This window comes from Dicentrarchus labrax, unplaced genomic scaffold (genome assembly GCF_905237075.1).
Source record: "Dicentrarchus labrax unplaced genomic scaffold, dlabrax2021, whole genome shotgun sequence".
Taxonomy (NCBI): Eukaryota; Metazoa; Chordata; class Actinopteri; family Moronidae; genus Dicentrarchus; species Dicentrarchus labrax.
Window position 1 is genome coordinate 5,401,817 of NW_026136703.1, and position 19,360 is coordinate 5,421,176.

Consider the following 19,360-nt stretch of genomic DNA (forward strand, 5'->3'; position numbering starts at 1 on the left):
GATACCATAGCATTATTCTAATTACAGTTCAACTTCAAGCAAACATACCAATTCAGAGGATAGGCTTAGTGTTAAGTAGTCGGACATGTGTAGTTTTTAAGTTGTTTTTTCTTTTTGCACAACACAGGCAACTAAGATGCCTAAAAGACAAGCTGAGACTGATGTTTTAATAGCCGCATTGTGACAGTAAGCTGTCTGCCCTTTACGCACCCTCTGTGTCAGACAGCTAACCGCTTTGTGTTGTGGAGACTCAGCTAATGAGATACAATCTGACATTTTATAATGGATGGATTACAAGAAAAAAGAACAGAATAAAGTTCATTAGAGTGGGAATCAAAATGAAACTAAGGTTTTAAACAAATAATTGAAAAGCTATTATGTTATTATTATATTATGTCTAAGGAAATACAATATCAAGCTGCATTATGGGAAGTGTAAGATTCAGTGTTTCCATTGTTTTTTACTCGTACTAGGGACTAAAAGTCAAGATAGGTCTGCCTCTGCTCTTTGGATTTTGACTATTCTTTCTATTTCTGTCCCTTGAAAGTTGTCCAATTCCTGGACATGCTATATTAAACCAACGGAGCACCCCTTTAAGACACACAAGTAACTTAAGGTCTGTTCATCCAACCAGCAACTCAACAGTCAGTTACTGTAACAGATGAATCAGTGAGTTCACTTACTTCTCCAGAGCAAAGTTGTGCTAAGTAGATGGGTCTTCATATGTAGGGATGTAGCTGAACAGGAAATGAGAGGTTGAAAGCTGAAGCAGCGGACAGATGATACTGCTGGACACTAATGACCTCTCATACAGCAGCTTCACGCGCGCTGTAAAGGTCGCTGTCCAAGGTCCTGAAAACCCCTCTTTACTCAAAGGACACTGTAAGACCTTCTTCATGTTTAAAATATGAGAGGGGGAATATGAAAATAGTTTGATGCTATTCCCAATGTCATGGTTTATATTTATTTTATATGTAAAGGGCATAGCGGGCAGGAGGGTTTTAACATTGAGTCTGTATTTAAGAGTTTTGTTGTAAAGATCTATGGCAAAGATGGCACGTTTGTTTCCTTTCTTTTGTTTTGATGAGATTGTATGTTGATATGTAAATATGGAGGGAGCATTTTTTTTTGTGCCTTTAATCTTCCCTTATGTTATGTCTTTGTGTCCCCACCAAATGGGATTGGGATATAAATAAAAAACAAGTAAGGTATTAGGTAGTAGTAACAGTAAGATAATACTGCATATGCAAAGTAATATTAGCATTAAAATATAATTGAAAACATAAGTAAGTTTTCAATGGAGTGGTATGGTGACCTGGGGCCTCTCTGTGAGGGGTTACTGTGTTCACTGTGTGTCTGTAGGGGTTTCCTCCAGGTAATCTGGTTTCTTCCCACAGTCCAAAGATGCAGTCTTGGCTAATTGGACACTCTAAATCAGTGGAATTTGAGTGTGAATTTGTGTTAGCTCTGTGATAGTATGTTGACCTCTCCATGGTGGCGTACCCCGCCTCCCGCCCAACACGACGAGGGATAGGCTTGAGCCCCCTGCGACCCTGCACTGGATAACCGGGCTTAGATAATGGATGGATGCTTTCAGGAGTAATTTAAAAGATACGAGTGTAGAAACAGGCCTGATCTCCTCGGGCATCTTCCTCTACTGATACACTGAAGCCTAATCAATCTTCATTGTCAGGCTGAATTTGCAAACTGCGCCCTGCCTGAGGATCTCAGCCTGTAATTAGGCTCATAAAGGTCAGAGATATAGCTTGATGATAGTCCAGCAAAAGCCTTGCGGTTGACAGTTCAGATAAATCAATTCTAACCCACAGAGGAGCTAAACATTGCAAAGCCAAATAAAACAACTGCACATTTTGCTTTTAAGTTAGCCAGAAGTTGGACCATCTCACACTTAAAATCACTAAGGCAATACTTAGTTTGATCATGGTTAGAGGGTTTTCTTGCTTTTATGGGTGCAATTGTTTGTGTGTGTGTGTGTGTATATATACACCGTACATATATACACACACACACAACAATTGCAGTCCATAATGTATGAACCAAAACACTCTCTGTAACTGCAGTGGCATTTTCCAAGGTAATCGAGTGAAAGGTCTAAGTACTAAGGTTAAGAATGACTCCCAGGAGTGGTACAGTAGATTATTAAAGACTTGTAGTGCTCTGGAGGTTCTAAAACCAAACGGAAATTTGTCAAAATTGTTTTTAGTACATAGTCTATATTTCAGTTTCTAAAAACTTTGGTTGAAACGTACACAGAACAAGAGAATGCAATCAGGAAAACCACAGCAAATTAAAGCCTGTGTCTCAATCTATATAAAGATTTATAAGTCTGTGGTCTAATTGCTAACAGCAACAGTACTATATGGTATATCATATAAACCCACATGGGTCATTTTACTTCACAGCTGCATTCTGTAGGTAGCAGCTCAGGCTGCTGCCACTGGGGGATATGCTGCAGCCATTATACACCATGATTTCTTATAATGCATTTGAAATTCAAGCACATTAGATTTAATACACTTTAAGATTTATAAGGGCACGTAAGAGTAAAGGCCAACTTTCCTCAAATTAAATCCCAGAACCACACAAATGTCAAGGCCATAGCTATGAGCCAGCAGGGCTGGAAAATATCCAGGAACAGAATAAAAATATCTCTGCATTTCCAACATACTGGAGTTTGAATGATAAAAAAAAGGTTGATGATGAACCAAAACAGTACAAAAGCAAAACCAATAGCTGAAAGATGCTAAAATGTTCCACAGAGCTGAGGTGGAACTGGAGAGTTGGGTGATAATTCTCTGCAGGTTCTTCATAAAGGGCAACGTTTTTCACATTATACTGTCATTTGACCAATTGTTAACATAAAAAATACCAATTACTGCCGCTTAAAATTAACATGTAATGAAGTTAAAACTGCTTCACAATGTGAACTTTGTAATCCTCTTTCTTTAAAATATTCTTTGAGATATTACAGAGATTATGGGCTAACAGATTCAATTGAAGTTATGGAGAGTCTGGATAACGTCGTATATCTAAGACTGTTCAGACATACCATATGGGTTTCAGGACAATATCACAGATTAATACCTGAAAGACAAAATGGGTCAGTTGGTTGATTTCTATAAAAATGATTTCACATTAGACAATCAAATGATGTTTATAGTTTCCAGTTAACTGGTATGAAATAGTTCTACCAATCCTGACATTAACTCCATCTGCTTCAAATTGATATTTGACTTTTTTCTTCCTCTGGAAAGCACTCTGAAAAGGTTTAGTTATTGATCAACCATTTACTTTAATTGAATCCAAGAACGATATAGATTCAATTTAATTCCCCTAGTCCCAGGATGTCTGGTGAGGCTAAACAGTGTGACTGTGGGAAATGTAGCAACAGATGCTGCTTACGGGGGTGGTGTAAATATGGTTTGCCAAATAATCTTACACTTCACCGAGTGAGAAGTGAGAGAAAGCATTGTGTCGAGTGGCTTTTAAAAGCAACTGCAAGACAGGAATTTCTGTTTAAAGAAAAGATCTAGAGTATAAAATTGGTGCTTATGATTGTTTCTGAGTGTGTTTAGGGCTTTAGGAAATGTTGGATGTTGATGATTCTTGACTACTCTGCTGATAATTTGACTATGACTATTTTCTTGGAGGCAAGCATTTGTATTCTCCGCTTGAGAGTCATTTCTTAAGAAAAAAAAAACGTCAAAGCTAAGAAAATTCAGAAGCCCACCTAGCAGATGTGCATCAATTTCCTTGACTGCTCCATACTGTCACTCATTTCCCGGAGCAAAGCAACTGCTGAAGTGTCCGGCCTGCCAGACACATACATAAGCAATGACTTCTGTACTGACAAAAGGTCAGAAGATACAAGGAAGCAGTCTGCAGAAGGAGTCTGATTTAAAGGGCACTCACTGCAGGGCCTTACTTGGCTTTGGCTGCCTTTCAAAGAAAACTGTCAAAGGAAAAAACAGACAATACAGCTGGAGGCAAACGGTAACTGGGCAGAGAGGGTGAAGTCATTACTTGTTCATGAATGTTTTCAGTGATGTTTGCAGGCATAATTCTCAGGCCAAATTAAACTATTTTGTGAATCTATCTATTCAACAACAATAAATGGAAATAGAAAAACGAGATGGTAAATGAATGCCTTTCTTCTTTATACTCCACCCAGGACCTTTGTTTTATTTATCAGGGGTGAAAGAAAGGCACATATGGCAGCCATATGCGTGTTTAATTGGTGAGGTAAAACATTCGCACCTTGTTCACATGTGCAGAAGATCAGCAGGGTTTCCTGCACATGACAGATTGTTATTCAAGAATTTTCCAAGGTTTCATATGTTCTCACTATATTGTATTTGTGTCAGACTGCTGTATGTCATTCTCTCTCAACTTGTTTGCATGAGAAGGAGGTTTAAAGAGCAATGAGTAATTGTACAGTGAATAGGGGATTGTGGTGCAGGTCTTAAGTGCCTGCTGTTGTCCTTCAATTAAGTGTCATGTGTTAAATCTGTTCTTAGCACACCACACATGTACTAACTGGAAGAGAAATTATTGTGTTGTGGGTTTACAGTCAGAGAAAAAGAGGGCCACTATCTTAGGAAACATGCCACCACGCCTACCCTTCTTACTCTGAACGGGTTAGTGTGGTAGTGAAATGTGCTTGAGCTGCTTAGTGTGTGTGGTAGTGAATTAGCTGATTAGCTTCATGCATGCCAGAGGAAGAGGCCAACATGCATTGTGTGCATACAAAAAACGCAAGAGAGCGTGGGACTTGGTCTAGGTTTTACCACCAGAAGTTGGAAGAATGTAAAATATAGCTTCCACAGTAGGGAAGACACACGATACAGGCCAGACACTAATGTAGGATCATACATGGAGTGCATTACTCTCCAATGGAGGTTCATTAATTTCAAATGAGAGAATCCATTACGGCTGCATGTGTCATTGCAAATGCATTGAGTCAGGGTGACAGTGTTGCATGCGTACAGTAAAGGGAGTGCCATTTGGCTTACACTACAAGAAAATGTGCGTGAAAAGAACATTTTGTCGGTAAATCAGCTATAAAAGTATAACGTAACACAAATCGATCAGTTTTCTCAGAGCACATTTGAGTTACAGGACTTAACATAAACGACATGAAACTTACATGCAGGTGGTTAGCAGCACAAATCCATTATAGATTAAATAGGATCCATGAGTAATGTTGTAGGTACATGGTGCAGTGTGTGATGTGCCCTCCGAGATACAGTTTGCCTCAGGCCCTCTGGAAGCATATTTCTGTTTCTGATAAGCAAACTGTAGGAAACAGCTGCCGGAGGACACACTGCATCTATGTTAGCAACAGCTTTACCGCTTTTACAGATGCTAACAGCTCTGTCTTAAGGGAAAGGCCAAGCTTGACATCTGTACACTAAAGAGGGCAGGTAGTTAATGCTAATGTTAACCTTCAGCAGTATGTTGTGTGACATGCTGCCTTTGAAAAATGCACACTTGCATGTTAGGGGCCGTTAAGTGCAGGGCGGTTAGCAACGTTAGCTTCATTAATACAGTGTCACTTTAATAGGAATGGGCTGACTTGATGTGGTTCAGATCTGGGGGAGATAAATAGATAAAGTTCCTCACACTATGTGTGTGTGTGTGATGTACATTAAAAAAATAATGAGCTGCTTTATGCAAGGAACCTACAGTAACAACGATCCTGAGAATAATTATGTGCAGCAAAACACTGACGTCTGAAGAAACAGAGTAAAGCATGCTTTGTAGTTCATGTTCATCAGCTCCCTAATTGTCTGTGTTAGCCTCTCTTGGGCAGCTGGAAGAACATGGTGTCACATATGATGGCAAAAACAAAGCCTTGACCCCTACATCCCCAGCTGGAGTGGCTCCATAACATTCTCCATCCACGGAAAAGAAATATCAGATTGCAACTGACCTCGGCCCCGCTGCTCGAAATCCCAGTGCCGCCATAAGAGGCTTTACTACAGACTAGAGGCGGGTGAATAGGGATAATTTAATGAAACATTAGACGAGAGCACTCCACAGTCCTTTAACAAATTGCTTTTCTGACTGCCAAGCTTGGCTCAATTTGGGTTGCCTGAAGGAAGAGCAGAGTGAAAACATGAGAAAAGAAAAGGGAAGAAAGAACCGTTATGCACCTGCAGCGTTCCGAGGTTGGATACAATAGTGGCAGAAAAACAATAGAAGTGTAGAAGATGAGGCTGTCATATACGACTAAGCCTTCCCTAGAAAGTCTACATGTGGATTTATGAGAACTTTCCACAGGACAGATTAAGGGCAATGGGAGGCTGTTGACTTGCGACCAGAGAGAGCAGAAGGCACATTTCCTCTTATCCACAGCCTCCTATGGGCATAAACAGGTGGCTGCTGGGTACTGGCACCTTTTACTGGCAATGCCAGCTGAGTAAAGGCTGGCCTTATTAAGATGGTAGCAGGGCCCATGGAAGCATTTTCGTGGCATCACAAAGTAGATTCACCCCTCATTACCTCTTTGTGCTACGTAGTGTTCTTAAGCTTGGGATTTAAAGCTGGCCACACAGTAAAGCCTTGAATTAGCTTAATGAGAAGAGCCAGGCACATGACTTTAACCTCACGTGGAGAGAAAGTCACAGCAGGCACTTAGAGCCAATATGATTATTGCATCTGCGTGCTGCATTCACAGACATGGATGGGTTTTGTTTTGTAAGTGATTAAAAGAGTGGTGACTTACGTGCAAGACAGTGAATTATGTCCATGTTTGCATGCATGTGTCCTTTTCTGTGTCTGCTGGATGGATGGCATTCGTGTGCTAATGTGACTATAATTGGGAATCAGGCATATGGATTCTTGGTGTCTCAGTAATGAGGGTGGAGAAAGGCACACAACCATAAAATGGATGTCTCAATTGTACATTGTTGGCTTTACTCAGTTCCAGTGGGTGTAAGCTGAAGCGTTGTTGTAGAATGTCGCATTGGAAAGAGTCTGGTCCGACATACGAGACCATCACAGGAAAATGATGGAACACTTTCTTTCAATGACTACAACTGGCCACATTTTACCCAAAAAGAACCTGGATTTGTAAAGCTAACTAAGGCCTTATCACTTCTTTTTTTTTGACTAGAAAATACTTTGAACTAGTGTAACTAGTTTATCTAGGTTACATACTACAAGTTTTTAACTGGTTATAAAACAGTCTCATTTTAATACTGATGCTTCTATATGACCTACATAAACAAAACAAGACCATTAGTGAGAAGAATGCCTGCCACCGGGTCGGATTTGGTCAGAGTCAAAGCTTCACAATATGATAAAAAAAAATCATTTTGTGATTAATTCAACAAATATTGCAATTGCGATATGATTCACAGTTAGTGCAAATGATCATTTTTGCATCACAATTTTCATTTTCACTGAAAAAAAATGTAAATGATGATGATATGATCATTGTTAAGGACAAACATGTTTTCTTACATCTGTAAAACAAGATTTATGAGCCAAGGCATCTCTTCAGCACTACAGTACTTTGTGATATTGCTGTTTTGTTTTGCCAAAAATAACACAAAATGAATGCCATTTAAAGGTCAGACAGGTCTTTGACAGAAATGGAATATAACATCATACATACATCATATGTTTTCATTAGTGTATAATGACCTGAATATAGGAATCGTTTGTTACCTTAGAATGAAACGTTTTTACCTACAGACGCCGCAGTCGCCTTCCAAGAGTCCATCATGTTGAAGTGTTTCTACATGAGATGTTAAAATATGGTGACAGTGATAAACTTCCAGGTTAGTCAAACTTACTTGAAAGAGAAAGTAAAACCAGCTGTAAAATGATTCATATAGTCCATTGTAAAGATCCATCGAAGTTTAAAGACATAGTCATACAACTTGAGGTTTTCCTACAAAACAAGGGATTATTACAGGCAATATAAGTAGGCTTGTTTACAACTTGTATGACCTTGCCTTTCTTTTCCAGATCTTAGCAATTACTCTTCATTAATCATAAACATATATTTCCTCTTAAAATAACACTCCACTGAAATGGAGCAAATACAGTGTTTACTCTTGTATAGACAAAAAGGTTTTTCCCCTCAGCACAATTGATAATCATAAAATGATTCATGTAAAAATGACATAGCGCGTTTCCCACTTAACCAGTATTTGTAATCATGTCTCCACTCAATAAAATGAACCAAAATGGGCAATAAAGCAGGGGCAGCCTATGTTTTATTATTATTGAAGATAAACAATATCTAGCTCACATGGGTTGGTAAGAGAGCGTCATAATCACACATGTCTATTAGCATGTTGTTTACATTTTTAAGTGGCATGTTCCTTGATTGTGCAGTGTACAGAATGCTAATTGGATTGACTAAAGAGATGTGTTGCATTGTCATTTATCTATGGATGACAATTAAAAAAAGAAAAAGGAATGGATTAAATGTGTTTTGCTCTAGCAGTCTCCAACAACTGTCAGGCACAGACTGCTAATGATGAGCAGTCAGCAGCAGCAGCAGCAGCGAGGTGTGTGTTTGTATTTGTGTGTTGGTGTGACTGCAGCAGGATCTGCTATTGGGTGTGCTGTTCAGCGAAGCCATTTAAATGAATTCTTTGACCTCAGCTCTTGATCAAACAGAAAAACCTGTTTTCTGCTCCTTCCCTCCTCATTATTCTCCTCCTGTTTCCTCTGTGCATTGTCTGCCCGTGCGCTGGGACACTGGGACAGAGAGGTTAGAGTTCCCTGTGGCTTGACAGTTCATTGTAGGTTGTGAGCAACTGCCAGAGCACACAACACCATATACTTTTTTGTCACCCTGTGTTTTTTCATCCTGCTGACAGAAATGTCATTTCGTGGCATGAGCTGAGTAGCATTCCAGCGATCACAGAAGAGGAAAGAAAGCTGGTTGGATTGTGTTCAACCGTCACAAGATGTTCCTACTTTATACTGAGTTAAGAGTGAGAGATAGACGAGCTGAGGCAAGGTCCTTGACTGTGAGAAGAGTTTGAGCTGTGACCCAAGAGGGCATATGTTGGGTCAGTGGATGTAGTAGTTCTCAAGTACTTTTTAACACAACCCCTGGCTTAATACACAGCGTTGGCTGTTGGCTCATAAATCAAGAGTTTTAAATGGAGTTCACTTTGGTCTTTTATAGCTTTTCACTTGTGGCATGCCCTGCCGAAACTTCTCGGTTTGTGGGGAAAAAAATGTCCATTACCCCATTAGGAAGTGCTTGGAGCCCTGTGATCTGTCTGTACATTCACACACACTTTCCACGGATCTGTGGTGGACATGATCCAAATGAATCCGCAGGGTCTTTGTCAGGTAACACTGACAAGCAGAACATGGAAATCACATTAAACCCTGCATGCATCATTGTCAGTGTGCATGGCTGGCTGTGTGTATTAAAGCCTCTATGGCAGCAGACTGGAAGATGTACCTTTGATCAAAAAATTTCCAAGAACACAGTAAATCCATAGGCAGGTGTATCCATTTCTGCCAAAAACCCAGGAGATTGAAGGAGTATGCTTGGAGTATAAAGCCATGGATGCTTTCAGGTGGAACATATGTGTATGATTTATATTGAATAGACCGAAGGGCCTGTAGACTTACTTTCTATTTCATTCTTAAAGTAAGATAGCCACCCATTCACAACTTTTTAAATCTTGCATGTAGTTCCAGGGTTGGCAATGGCTGTGGCAATGTTCTCTGTTGCTGTGGCTCACTGTAGCAGCCTAGTTTGCTTCAGTCCATTCACAGTTGTATTTTGATAAAACAATAACGCAGAGTGTGGCTGAGATAAGTTCCTTTACACCTGAGGCCAGTTGCGTCAGTACATCACAGTTTCAGAGTGGTGTGTTAGATTATGACGCTAACACCACTGTGGAGAATCAGACAATATGGCATGTGAAAATGTCTTTAAAGACCCTGATAACATAAGGAACAAGTGTTTCTTTCACCTAATAACTTGTTTCTGCATTACAATCAGTGTAATAATATATCATTTGGTGGCATTATAATTACTAAATGTGGATAGCTGCCCCTAGGCCAATACAAAAATGTTTCCTGTGCTTCTCAGCTGCCATATTAATGTAACCGTGAATGAAATGTCTATTTTGTTTGCACATTTGTCAGGCAATAAGAAATGATATGATAAGGAGCTCAACAGCCAGGTAAACATGCTCATTGACAAAGTGTGAGTGGGCGAGAGAGTTTGTCGTTGAGAACTTGTGCACCATGCACAGTGGTATATGTATAGGCACCATTGGACTCTCAGAATACAAAATTCAAAGTCAACTATACAGACTACCAATTAGGGTTGAGTGAGTAGTCGTCTAAAACAAGTATCCGGTGCAGATAATGTACTTTTTATGAGTATGAGTATCATTAGAGTAAAATGTATCAGTATCTGTATCTGTATCATGTGATCAAACATTACCCTGAGCCTCAATTCTGAGGCTGTTCTGTAAGTAGTTTTCAAATAAATATAGCAACTTCTGATCAACCCATATCAATTTCAGGCTTAAATAAACAACTGCCAGCTAGCCATGCCCACTTCCAGCTTAGGTACCACCCATGTCTGGTTTAAGCCCCGCCCATTAGTATGGATATGAATGCAGATCATTTAGTTGAGAATAATGCTGTACTTGCTAACCAACACTGCCTGAGTGTCCACATATTACCAAATACAACGGCTAAATTATCCGTTTGTCTCTAAGTATTTTCATTTTCTAAGTATTTTATGTTTTTGCTGCTACTCCACTACGTTTATGTATGTGACAGATTAAGATTTTACATAAAACACATGAAAATCTTATAAAACAAAATTTTTTAAGGTTAAATCAGTGGTTTCCCGACCTTTATACCACCTTTAGTGTCTATGAGTTGTTAGTTTAGTTCCACCAGATGTTTGAATCTCTCTATCAAGCTTTCTTTTTCATTCTTTTCACAACCACTTTACGGACTTCTTGTGTGTGCGACACCAAGAATGCTTTCAAGGAGAAACTGTGCGAAAAAATGCCGTTATCCTGATGCGTACGATTTGTTTGTCAAGATTATAAAGAGTTCTTGAAGGATGATCAGAGTGTAGTGCAGTGCTGCTAGAGGAAGGCCACAGTGACAGACTTTGTGACCCACCTTCCAGTGTGGCCATTCATTCATTCAACAGGCATGGACATTTTTGCCTTTAGACAAGCTTGACACACCAACTGAACTTTATAGTACCAGCGTGATCTCACAAGTGACGAAATGAGACACTTTAGAGACAGTGTAAATGTAAATATAATGATATAAATGTAAAGGAAAAAGTACTCTGCTAGAACTACCTCCATTTACAATTTCAACTTTGTTCTGAAGCAAAACAGACTCAATGTATTTGCATGTCTGTCCATCCTGGGAGACAGATCCTTCTGTGTGGTTTTTCCTCAGGGTGAGGTTTAGGGTTAGTTTTTTCTTACCTGAATTGAGGGTCTGAGGACAGAGCGTGTTGAATACGTACATATTGTAAAACCCTCTGAGGCAAATTGTGATGTTGGTCTACATAAATAAAACTTGACAGCAAAGTTTTCTACCTAAAGTTTACCATCTCACAGGGGAGGGGAGGGGAGGGGAGAAAAGAATTATGGCATCACCTTTGGGAGTAACAAGTAAGTAGCAAGTGAGAGAGTTGGTGCAATCCTGCAACTTTTCTCAGCCAACCTTTTTTGCTAATGGAGTTCTATCTCCTGCAAAGAGGGGAGAGAAGCTTAAATGAGGCAGTGGAATGACAGGCAATAGACTGGAAAATATGAGAAAGAGGGAGGGGGATGGACTCAAGCTGATGTGTTTATTTGCTGCTGCGGGTGCCCAGCAGAAATCTTGGTGGGCAAATGCATTTTAAGTCCCCAATGCATAAAAAAGTAGACACAGCCTGTCTCCTACCATAAAAATCTTGAGAGATCAAACACACACCCTTGTGAGGTCGTGACTTCAGGTCTTACAGGGCTTAAGAGGAAGGTTCAGATTTGAAATCCATTTCAGTCATGATGCGGCTAACTGGTTTTGTCCTACTTTTGAGGCAATCGTGTATATTTTAATAGCCGCCTGTAAAAAATGACATTCTTAGCCATGAGTACAAAGCTGGATCCATTGCTTTGTAGTTCAGATCCCATTTTGACAGATAGACAATTTTCATTTGCAATTGAAGTGTTATTGAATTAAATGGACTGGGTTTGACAGGTAAGATGTTTTTAAAATCGTTATTTAGTGGTATTGACTCAGGTAATAACTAAAGGCAGGCGAGGCAAAGCACAAAGGTAAATTCTTTAACAGATGTCAACACAAAAGCTTTGGATTGTCAATTTGATTCCGCAGGTGCCTGTACTACAAAAAAAATCCACAGAGTCCACCAAAACTGAAGTGTACCACAATATCTATTCATGACAGCTTGATGTCCCAGTCTTGTGTGAATCATACAACACAATCAAGTCTTTGTTCAGCAGTGAAACAATCACACGTCATCATTTTCACTGCTCTATTCAAAGAAAGGACAGCTGCTTAGTGACAAACTGTTACTCAGCTAGAGAAAAGACACTAACATAAAAACTACCACTCTATAAAAGCTACACGACAGAGCTAATGTATAGCATATTTAGAAATGAGCCACTCTTGAAAGCTTGCCAAGATGACTCATTACATTACCGATGATTGCTGACTCACATGTTAATCAATGATGCAGTGAAACATTCCTTGTTAACCTTTCATCCTGTGCTAACTGACAAAGCTGTAGGTAACCAAGAGGCATAACAGCACACACTGTAGCTTTTTTCCAATTAGCATTGGATGGATTTAAGCACTCTCTGTTTGAAAGAGAAGGCTAATTTTAACATATTGTAGGTTAGAAAATCAAGCTAATGATTGTTTTTTGGTTAAAAAGTTATAGGTCTCATTTGAAATGTGAAGCTAGTGTTAAGATTGAAGTCGAAAATTCCACCTAATAAACATTTTAGGTGAATAAAAATATTTAGAAGAACCCTTAAAAGCTAAATCAATGGTATAATTCAATGCTAATGGTGTGTATGAGTTTGTATGTTTTTTAATGTTAATTTACTATCGTTGAATGATGCATTCATAAAATACATGTGAATTGTATATACGGCACTTGCACACATATCATTGAACTAAGTTAAGTCAAAAGCACAGGAGCAGCTTATAAAATAAAAAGATAAAGGAGAGTAGCTCTCTTCTTTATTTTGGAGGGACATTCTTTACAACAAGAAAGACAAAATACAGAGGATGATGGAGGGGCTGACTTTGAGCCCATGAACAGATATATGCTTTCAAATATCTCAGCACTAACACTCTAAAGCTGTTATTCTCAGCCAGAGCTTTACTGTACATTTTGAGAGAAGGATAGCTGGTGTTGCTCTCGCTCATTGGGATGTCTGTCCTGTTCAACGATGATACATTATAGCCACGATATAAGGACACTTGAAGAAATTACTTCAAAGAAGCAACTGAGATAGCAGCTGCCCAATCAGATCTCACTTTAGCAGGATAATAGCATTCAGGTCCCCAGAGGCAGAAATGAGGATGTGTCATAAATTATGAATTTCCATGAGAACAGATATGGATGGCAGTGCCACGCAATAATTGGCACAGCACTTAGCTCCAAGTGGAGCTGGCTGGTGTCTGAGTGATGTACACCACAGGCACCTACCCCGAAGACACGTTGCAGCGATTTGCAAAGTCAGCGTCACACAAGAGGCGCCCCCAATTATCATGCTGACCTTAGGCTCTGTGATGTAGCAACCTCATCTCTGGACCTGTAGGGCAGCATGGTTGGGTTCCACAGTGGGTTCAAGGTTAGAGTGGCCTTCTTGATGATTGAAGGTGCACTCTAAAAATACTGTTTTTATTAATAAAAAAAAGCTGTTGGTGCAACACTATAAACAAGCTCATACCTCTTAAAATACACATAATAGATTGAATCCATTTCAGATTATGAAGTTTTTCTGCAACAGTGTTTTAGTTGTCCCAGTCAACATAGTTTGAAATCAACACTTTTAAACTCTTAACAGAGGTGGCTGAGTGGGATTGGTGATAAACAGTTGGCACCTTGCATGGCAGCCTCTGTCATCACTGTCTGATTATGTGTGAATGGGTGAATGTTCCATGTAGTGTAAAGCCCTTTGAGTGGTCAGACTCGGATTTACCACTTGAAAAAGCCCTACTGATTGCCTGGTATTGTCACACCATGAGACACCAACCGCTGTGAATGTTTATAGTTTCAACAACAAACATAAACAAAGACAAAAAATTGAAGGAATAGTTCGACATTTTGGGAAATACTTGCTAAAAGTAAGGTGATAAGATCAATAACATGCTTGTGTGTACACTAAGTGTGAAGCTGGTATGCATTTAGTTTAGCATAAATACTGGAAACAGAGAATCAGCTTGCCTGGTTCAAGCTTAAGTTCAAACATCAAGAGCACCTCCGCTCTGCAGCACCTCTAAAGCTCACTAATCAACTCTTGTTGTTCATTTCATACACACAGAGGAACGCTACAGAAAGTAGCCTAATGCAGATTAAAACCACAGCTTGTTGACATTTCCATTTAAAGCAGCTATAAAGAACTTAAATGTTGTATTGATTCTGGCAGCCCCTGTGGACAAATGTGGTAGTGTTTCTACTGCCTCATTTCATCTGATTTGTGAGAATCTGAAGGAATATGACCCAGTGGCAGGCTTTAAGAATAACTAGAAATAACTCTATATCCCGCTGATGTTATTGTTTGTCTATGTAGGTCATATAGAGGCATCACCATTAAACTGAAACTGTTTCATAACCATTTAAAAACTCCTTGTTTAAATCTAAACTGAAAACACAAGTGAATAAGTATATTTACAAAAATGTCCAATGTTCCTTTATTAGGAACTCTTAATTATATGCAAGAGTTTCTAATTTTTTGTTCTAGTTAACATTTGTAATATTTAGCAAACAAATGGTCAATTCAAATCGTTTTAGTAACCCCCACTTCAGCCCCACTGAATTAAAATCCCTACTGCTTGCCATTATAGTAAGCCATAATCAATTTTTCTTTTTCAGAAAAGCCACAGCAAATTCGGGCATCCGTAGCCACAATAATCACAAAAAACAAACTCTTTGTTAATGCTGTTATGCTGAATTTCTTTGCATCTAAAGAAGTCCTTCAAAATATAGCTACCCTAAGAGAATTAAACCCCAGTCAGGGTTTATGCAGACCCAGTGTTCTTTCTACTCGAAAATAAAAGGAATAGACGCACCACAAATGTCGAAGACCGGTGCCATTTCTCATTCTCCTCTGCTCTCTTTGTTTTCCTGCAGGTGAAAGAGTGAACGGATGAGGTGGAGGACTTCTTCCTCAGCACACACACAGACGACACCTCGCAACATTCATCCGTGGGAGGAGGGGAAAGACTTTGGATCGTTTGTTGCCCGCAGGACGAATTCAAGGTCAGTACACAGTACGCTTACACACACACACACACACACACACACACACACACACACACACACACACACACACACACACACACACACACACACACACACACACACACAGAGAGAGTCAGGTTTGAGAACAAATAAACAGACGGAGGGAGAATCTTCTGTTCGCCTGGCTGTGTGTTTGTTTTAAGAGGAGTCATGTGAGCTGATAAGATTTTACGCATGAGCTGCACCTCCTTCAGGAACAAAATATCAGGGAATAAATTAAGAATCTGTTCAATATTTAACACAGAGTAATAGATTTTTAACAAAATCCTGGTTCAGGTGAGAGAAATGGGTTCCTCCCTTCCCTCTTTCTCTCTCATTTAGTTTAATACACTCTTCCTCCCCTCATATTTTAGTTCCTTCCTTGCGTCCATCCCTTTTCTTTAAAGTTTCATATGTCTTTAAAAAAAATTAAAATAATAATAACCACTAATCAACACTTCCAAACAAATGTTGGGCCGTCCAAGGTTTTTTTGCCCTGTGAAGTCCACACACTGGGAAGAATTTTGATTTTAATTGCTTCCCCATAGATTGCTGCGTCACTGAGAAACTAGGTTAATTGCATAAGACGAGAGAGCCACTTGTGACCTTCAGTGAATGCTGCCAACTACAGTTACCGCAGCATGCATACTGCAGTGCTGCGTTTACAGGTTAACAGTAAAACAACACCAAGTGATAGCCTGGATGTCTGCCTGTTTTATATGAATGTTGACAACAGTTTCAAAAAGCTTTTTAAGTGTCAGTCCTGTAAAGCTTTCCTGACAGCTACATGTTCACTGTGTAATTCCTAAGCCTACATGTGTCAGCATCAGGGCTTCAGACATATGGAGTAGTTCAGAGCTGTGATTGCACTATAGGTAGATTGGAGCGGCTCTGAGGTTGCTTTAAGGTGAAGTGTAGACTAAAATGTCCAGGTGCAAGATCATAAGGGCCTGAATATTTCTTTGCCTGCTTCGCATTTTACTGTTTGTTCATTCAGCACAGACAGCTCTGGCAGGAACCATCAGACCTGCATGAACTGAGCCCCTCAACTCTCTCCAGCCTGCCTTCATTATTTTCTTCAGTGCACCTGTATTTGGTTCCTCCCTTCTTCCTAGGTTTTCTTCCTCCCTGTCTCATTCCTTCCTCCTCAATTTTCATTCCTCTTTCACTCTTTCCATTTTCCTCCCTTCCTTTATTTCCTTCTACTTTCCTCATGTCTTTTTCTCTTTCATTCCTTCCTTCCTTCATTCTGCCAATCTTTGGTTCTATCCTTCTTTCCTCCTTCCCTTTTTTTTGGTTTCTTCTTTTCTCCCTGCTGTTTCTTGTCTTCTTTCCCTTACTTTTTCCTTCTGTGTCTTTTGTTCATTCTTTCCATTCCATCTCTTTTCCCTCCTTTCCCTCTTTTCTTCTTCCATTTGGTCCTGCCTTCCATTCTTTCAACTTTTCTCATATCTTTTGTTCCTCCCTCCCTCCTGTCTTTTTGTACCTTTCTTTCTTTCTTTCTTACGCCCTTCTCCCTTACTTTTCTTTCTTCCTTTACCCCTCCTATCTCTTTCTCCTTCCTTCCTTCTGCCCATCTTTGGTTCCATCCTTCTTTCTTGCTTCCCTTCTTTTTCTTCTTTTCTCCCTGCTTCCTTTGTTCCTTATTTTTTCCTTCTGTATGTTATTTGTTCATTTCATCCCTTCCTTCCTTCCTTCTCTTTTTTCCCTCCTCTTTCCTTCTGTCCTTCCTTTCTTTCTACTTCCCTCGTGTCTTTTGTTCCTTCCTTCCTCCTTCCTGTATTTCCGTCCGTCATTCCTTCCTCTCATCTGTCTTTTGTTCGATCCTCTGTCCTTTCCTCCCTTGCTCTGTCTATCTGCCTTCTGATGATTTCCCTCATTTCTGCATTGCTTCCTGGTGAATGTGAACAGCTCACACAGAGCCAATGATAGCTGGAGATGAGGTTAGGGCCATGACATTCCCCTCAGGACCAATGCCTGGCACAGAGTCCTTGTAGAATATTCTACCAAATTACGTCACGAGCTGAGGATAATAATACCTGTTTTATAGGTTGAGAATCCCAGGGCACTGTGAAGGACAAGCAGGGTCAGCTGAAAACACAGAAAGACTGTAAATTGTATTTCATTGTCGGGGAAAGGATAGTATTCATTCATATCAATAAATGAGAAATGATGTGATGTTGGACTGGGTTTTGATTTGGTCGTATCATGCATGCTGCTGAATAGTCCAAAGATATAAAGATAGATATCTTTCATTTAGAACAGATTGTTGCTCTTGAAGTCCTCACAGTGACCCTGACTGTCACAATGTGAGTTAATCACGTTGGAAAATATAAATTATAAACACATGAAATAAGGTATAAGTAGTAGTAGCAAGAATTGGACATCTGCGAGTCAGATTCAACTGTCAAGCGCCCTTTACAAACTGTTATTAAGTGTGACGGCAGTAGTGTTAAATGTATTGGTAAGTGGACAAAATAAGGTAGAGCTAATTAAATGTAATGAGCTGTGTGGTGTGGAGCCATATACATGGCTAATGTGAGCCTTCACAGCAAACCAAAGTTTCACATGAGTTATGTTTCAGTTCGACATGCATCCGCCTCTACATGAAACAAATTACCTAACCATATGTCTCCTGGGCAGTACGGGGGGTGGGAAACATCTCCACACATTCAAATTGCCTCATTTACAGTGTATGTTTGTTTTCTAAAGTGACTTATTTAACCAATTCATTATATGCATTATAAATAAGAACCCATGCGGTATGCATTACATATTTGTATTACTGAGTTGTGTTCTATGACACAGCAGGACCACTTAAGGAATTTCCTGACCTTCAGTGAAATGTAGACTTAACAGTTGACAACCCATAATATTTATAGCATCTCTCCTGCAGTTTGTACATGAATGCAGGCTTCACACAGTAGAGGCCATAAATATGCTTAATATCCTCCTGGGTCATTATGTTTAGATAGATGATTAGATGCGAGCATTACAGCACTATAATAACAAGAATTGTAACAAACACAAAAGTGTTTACTTAGTTTATAATTACAGGCTTTGTTTGATTCCTAGAAGATCTAAGAAAGTCCAAATGCCAACTCAACACAGCCACTCACTGTGTATTTTATTTTTATATATTGACTTTATCCAGTTTTCTTTGCTTTTTTTATGGCAAAGTTGGTTTGTCGATCACAGTCCACTACTTTTATCCACACTGGAATGGCTCAATAACTATTTCATGGATTGCCAGGATGTTTTCTACAGAAATTCATGTTTCTTAGAGGATTAGCTTTGGTGATCTTTGGTAACCTCCATTGCTGGTAACAAAAGCTGCAGGTCCTCGAATGGCCACTTGAGGCTGGTTCCAGTAGTGAGTCAATCCGCATAAGACCCAAAATAAAACAACTTTACAGCAGAAATACTAATTTTAACAGACTGGCACAAAAATCATTTTTGGTCTCTTTAGTTAAATTCCCCGTTCACTGTACACTTCACAGGAGGGTGGATTTTTATGTAACTCACCCATTTAAAATGATATCAAGGACTACAGTTATGCATAATTAAGGGCATGGTCCTTTTGAGTGACAGGTAGGTGCTGTCACAAGTGGCTGTTTTCAGCAACCAGGCTTCATTCAGCCTGCCTCAGCTCCACGCCTTTGCGCCCGGTCCCTGCTAATCTAAAAAGGGCAGTCAGGATTGCCAAGATGGCGATGGCCAGAGCCAACGACACTAAATTTCACAATGGCTTTTCAGAAACCTATGGGTGATACAGAGACTACGTCCATTTTGAATTTTACAGTCTGTGATCAACTATATAAAAAAAGCTAATCACCTTTCCGGCAA

The 19,360-nt window shown here is 39.6% G+C and overlaps 1 protein-coding gene across 2 annotated transcripts in view; it reads left to right on the forward strand.

Moving 5' to 3' along the window:
• The window catches only part of LOC127360122 (leucine-rich repeat and fibronectin type-III domain-containing protein 2), a 134,423-nt gene that overhangs the window by 29,810 nt on the left and 85,253 nt on the right, over window positions 1-19,360 (forward strand). For both annotated transcript variants that reach the window (XM_051394393.1, XM_051394394.1), the window contains exon 2: window positions 15,365-15,493. The gene's annotated coding sequence lies outside the window, so the exon portion shown is untranslated. The remainder of the gene's footprint in view (window positions 1-15,364; window positions 15,494-19,360) is intronic.